The sequence below is a fragment of the Tamandua tetradactyla genome, chromosome X (assembly GCF_023851605.1).
Source record: "Tamandua tetradactyla isolate mTamTet1 chromosome X, mTamTet1.pri, whole genome shotgun sequence".
NCBI classification, from domain to species: domain Eukaryota; kingdom Metazoa; phylum Chordata; class Mammalia; order Pilosa; family Myrmecophagidae; genus Tamandua; species Tamandua tetradactyla.
Genome location: NC_135353.1, coordinates 96,567,090 through 96,572,681, shown reverse-complemented (window position 1 = coordinate 96,572,681; position 5,592 = coordinate 96,567,090). Strand labels below are relative to the sequence as shown.

Genomic DNA, 5,592 nt, shown 5'->3' with positions numbered 1-5,592 from the left:
CCTGCCTGCTTTAAATTTCCCCATCTACCTTCCTTCTTTCTCACCCTTTCACCTCCTAAACCTTTCATCTTGGTGCCGGAAACTCGGGAGAGGAGCACGGGAGCTGCCTGCCTGGCCAGAGGCGCCCCGGCTTCCTCTCTCCTCCTTTCTCTACATAGCCAGCGACAAGGGATCCTTCGGCCCGCCACTACATCCACCACGGATTGGGTAAGTCCCTTCCCTCCTAGCCCTGCTGCCGGGTCTCACCGTTCCAAGAGAGCCTGTCAGTTAATTACTCTCCAAAATCGTGAATTCACGTCAGGTTCTCTTCCGAGGGCTGAGGTGAATGGGGACGCCCGCAAGCCTCACTCCCTTTCCCGGGACTCGAAAAATTGTGGGGATGCCCCGCTTCTCGGTTCCCTCCCAAATTCAGGTCCAGGACCTGAAAGGGCATCAAACCAGGTGAGACGTCCCCTGGGGAGACGAGCCCCTGCTCGTAAGAGCTCCGAGGACTCTCTCAGGGTGTTGGGACGCTGACATCCCCTGGGTCAGTTCTTTGTCCTTTGAGACCCGTCAGTATGGGCAATAAATCCTCAAAAACCAAACCTTATACTCCTCTGGGTTGTCTTCTGACAAACCTATCCACACTGGATTTACTTCCAGACATCCTGCCAAAATGCCTCACTTACTTTTGTAAAAAGGCTTGGCCCCAATATGAACTGGATAATGATTCTCATTGGCCTCAGGATGGGACCTTCAATTTTAATATCCTTACGAACCTCCACAACTTTTGCCAGAGGAATGACAAATGGGCCGAAATTCCTTATGTCCAGGCTTTTTTTCCTTCTGCTCTCCCGCCCCTCCCTTTTTACCTCCTGCTCTATGGCTCAGGTTCTCCTAGCCAAGGAAATTCCCAAATCTCCACTTCTCTCCGATGAAACTTCCTCCTTTCCTGACCCCCTCGATTCATCTTCCTTTAAAAGACCAGGGCCACCACCGCATTTTGGGAAACTATCCTCCTCTCCCTCGCTCTACCCTCCCCTCCCTCCAGGGGCGCTCCAGTAGCCATCTTGCCTTTCCCTCCCCCCTTCTGCTTCAGCGACATCTCAGTCGCCATCATCTCCTCTTCCTCCTTCTCCGCTGGTGGCACTCCAGCCGCCATTTTACCCCCCCTTCCTTCCCCCACCCCTGCTCCGGCAGCATTCCTGCCACCATCCTATCCTTCCCCTCCTCCTTCTACTCCAAGGGCTCTCCCATTACCGGCATGCCCCCCACCCCCCACTTCAGCTCTTCTGCCACCAGCTAGTTCCTCGCTACCCTCACCCGTAAGCTCCCATATCCACTCAAAAAGTACTTTACTCTGTCCCGTCCAGGAGGTTGCGGGACCTGAAGGGTTAATTCAAGTACACACTCCCTTCTCCCTGGCTGATCTCTCTCAGATCAAGAAATGGTTGGGATCCTTCTCCAACAATCCAACCACCTATACCAAGGAATTCCAACATCTGGCTAATGCCTATGACCTCACCTGGCATGACATCCATGTAATCTGCTCCTCTTCCCTCACTACAGATGAAATGGGCCGCATTTTCAATGCAGCCAGGGCCCATGCTAACCAGGTGCATATCACCGACCACACCATGCCGGTAGGGGCCGAGGCAGTGCCAGACCAAGAGCCAGGGTGGGAATACCAGGTTGACACTCCAGTGGGGAGGAAAGGGTGGACTAGACGGGGCAAAATGCTTACATGCCTCATAGTAGGCATGCAGAAAGCCTCACATAAAGTAGTAAACCTCCATAAGCTAAGGGAAATTACCCAGGGTCCTGATGAAAACCTGGCCACCTTTCTACACCGGCTCACAGAAGCCCTCTCCCAATATACCCACCTAGACCCCAACTCGGAGGCTGGTAAAACTGTTTTAGCCACACACTTTATATCCCAATCAGCTCCAGATATAAGGCGTAAACTTAGAAAAATTGAGGACGGTCCTCAAGCCCCTATCCATGACCTAGTAAACACAGCCTTTAAAATTTTTGATACTCGTGATGAACTAGAGAGGACAAAAAAGGAATCCCAGGACCGCTGAAAGGTGAATTTACAAACCCAATCCCTGATTGCAGCTCTGCAGCTCACTGCAATGGAGAAGAAGCCAGCTATGACTAATCTACCACCAGGAAAGTGCTTCAAATGTGGCCTTGATGGGCACTGGTCCCACCAGTGCCCCAATCCTCGACTGCCCAAGGGACCATGCCCTCTCTGTGGTACAAAGGGACATTGGAAAAGTGACTGCCCCTCAGCACCTGGTCACAGAGGGGCTGTCCTTCCAACCCCTAACCCACCTCTAGCAGTCCTGGGCTTGGCCACCGATGACTGACAACACCCAGCCTCAGCAACACCAGTCACCCTCGTCGAGCCCAGGGTAACAATCAAGGTAGCGGGTAAGTCCACCTCCTTTTTAGTGGACACAGGGGCTACCTTTTCTGTCCTCCCCTCTTACTCAGGTCAGCTCCTTCCTTCCCAGGTCACGGTTATGGGCATAGACGGCCGTCCTTCGCGCCCCTTAACTACTGAACCACTTACGTGTTTAATAGAAGGGTATCCCATTACACACTCTTTCTTAGTAATGCCTTCTTGCCCCAGCCCACTAATGGGGTGAGATCTTCTTGCCAAATTAAAAGCCTCACTACACTGGATAAAAACACCCTCAAACAAAACTTCATAGCAAGTGCCAGACTAACGTCATTATCCACACCACCACCCATGCCCCCACAGGACAATATTTCTGGTGTAATGGAACTCTTACCAAGTGCCTTAATTCCACTGCCCCAGGACCATGCTTCCTGGTAACTATTGTCCCTCAATTGACCCTCTATGGGGAGTCCGAACTAACTTGGCTACTGCCCTCTCCTCACTCAAAAAGGGCTGCTTTTCTTCCTATCCTAGTAGGCATCAGCCTAACTGCTTTGGTCACAGCCTCAGCCACTGTGGGAGGGACGCTGGGACATGATATTTTAACCTCTCAAAACTTTGAAACTTGACTATAGAGAGCCCTGGAATTAACATCAGAATCCCTCTCCTCTCTACACTGCCAACTCACCTCACTAACCCAGGTAACTCTTCAAAATAGACAGGCCTTAGACCTGCTGACAGCCAAAAAAGGAGGAACGTGTATATTCCTCCAAGAGGAATGCTGCCATTATGTCAATGAGTCAGGTCTGGTGGAACAAAATATTCAAACCCTAAACAAACTAAGAGACAACCTCTACCATAGAAAACAAGGAATCAACTCTGCCTTAAGCTGGTTTTCTTCTCCTCTGGCAACATGGCTCCTCCCACTACTAGGACCAGTTATCCTAATCTGTCTCTTTTTCCTCCTAGCTCCCTGCCTCCTCAACTTCCTTCAGGGACGCATGAAGGAACTATCCTGGATAGCAGTCAACCAAATGCTCCTGCATCATTATCATCACCTGCCCTCCTCACCAGATTCCTACAGCCAGCCTCCCCACTCCCCTGGCCATGACGGTTCCAGCCTATAACCCCATGCCACCCCATTACAGCAAGAAGTAGCCAGAAAGATCTTGGTGCCCTATTATCACAAAAAGGCTGGAATGTTAGGTCGGGGGAACGGGGAAGGGCACTGCAACTGGAGCTGCGGAGGCTGTATCACCTCTCCCAACCTGACTTCTGGAACTAATGAACTGCCCCTTCTGGATGTCACCTAACCTCCATCCTTAAAAGCTGCCCGTGCTGAAGCCCGCACACTGACTCACCTCCCTCCATCTTGGATTTGGTGAGCTCTGCCTGGAGCACAGAAATAAACCCACCCGCTTTAAATTTCCTGGTCTACCTTCTTTCTCACCCTTTTGCCTCCTAAACCTTTCAGTACTCTTCAATTCTGTGCCCTCCTCCAGACCTCCCTCTCCTGTCTTTTATTTTCAGCCAGCAGAACTCCTTTTACTATTTCTTGTAGGGCCAGTCTCTTGTTGATAGTTTCTCTCAGGGCTTCTTTGTCTGTGAAAATTTTAATCACCCCCTCAATTTTGAAGGACAATTTGGCTGGGTACAGAATTCTTGGCTGGACGTCTTTCTCTTTCATGATCTTGAATATATAACAGTGCCTTCTCACCTCCAGGGTGCTAATTGAGTAGACTGAACTCAATCTTATTTGATTTTCCTTATATGTAATAGATTTTCTCTTGCTGCTTTCAGGATTTTCTGCTTTTCTTGAATATTTGACAGACTGATTAGTATGTGCCTTAAGGAAGGCCTATTGGGATTTATTCTGTTTTGGAGTCCTTTGGGCTTCTTTTTAGTTTTTTTCCTAGGTAAGGATCTACTTTATTTCTATTGAAAACTGCTTAGATCTCAGGGACAGAAGAGCAGGGGGACCTCATCTGCCAGTAGCTTTCACTGATTGGACTTTGGACCAACCCTGTTCTGAGGAATTTAGGTAGTCCTCACCAACAACTTTAATTGACATAGATGCTATTAAGTCCTGTAATTCTGGCCCTTTGACATTCTCAGCCTTGTACTCAATGCATGTTTTACTTGAGCCTAGCTGTAGAAGTTGATTATAGGGTGATTTTGCCAGCTTCGTGCCTAACCATATCTAAAAATCTAATTCACCTTTACAAGCTTCTGTTTACTGTGAAACTTTTAGGCTCATGAAGCTTTAGTCACATGCCTGACAGTACTAAAGCACCATGCTGTATATTTTCCTAAACACGTCACAGCAGCAGATTTGCTAGGTGCATCTCACAGCTCATGACAGAAGCCAGTATGCCAAGCAGATCATGGCCCTTAAACTGCTCCAGGGCAAATCCAGAACTCCCTCCACAATCTCTGCAGACATCCCACTTCATTTAACTGGACCTGCATGGCATACTTTCCTCACATAAGGGTTGGCTTGGGACTCACGGTGATGCACAGCGTGCTGTCAGTCAACTCGAGGAAGAGGAACATTCAAGGGACACACATGTGGGACACATCCCAAGTAGCAACCACCACCCTTGTCCTACCAAATGTTCCAGCCTCGGGTTTAAGGGCTGATGCCTTCTTAAAACTTCCATGCAGTTTTGCCCTCCTGCAGCCTGAGCTGCCTTGTTGCTCATGGTTAAAGGTGCTGCCTGTGGTGAGTGGGTGGCTCCAGTTATGCACAAGCACGTGCTCTGGCCTTGCAGCTTAACCCCTGTGCCATGCACAGGTGCAGCCCTTTGGGCTTCTTTGACTTGTATATTTATGTTCTTTATGAGGGTTGGGAAGTTTTCCCCATTATATCCCCAACTACTCTTCCTAGCCCTTTACTCCTCTCTTCTCCTTCTGGGACACCAATGATTCTTATATTTTTGCCCTTTGCTTTGTCTATCATTTCCCTAAGTTCTCCCTGAGTTTTTTCCATCTTCTTTGCTGTTTGCTGTTTTGAGTCTTCAAAGTCAATTATCCTGTCCTCTATATCACTTTTTCTTTCTTCTGTCTCTTCAAATCTGTTGTTGTGTGCCTCTTATTATGTTTTTAATTTGGTCAGAGTCTTCAATCTTTATGATTTCCACTATTTTCCTATTTATTCTTTCAAATTCTTCTTTGTGCTCTCCTGCTATCTTCTTGATTCCCTTTGT

At 48.6% G+C, this 5,592-nt stretch overlaps 1 non-coding gene across 1 annotated transcript; it reads right to left on the bottom strand.

Moving 5' to 3' along the window:
* Positions 1-5,075: 5,075 nt before the first annotated feature.
* Positions 5,076-5,187, bottom strand: LOC143672375 (small nucleolar RNA SNORA76). Its single transcript, XR_013169828.1, has one exon. It is a non-coding gene; the product is annotated as a small nucleolar RNA SNORA76 (small nucleolar RNA).
* Positions 5,188-5,592: the final 405 nt, after the last annotated feature.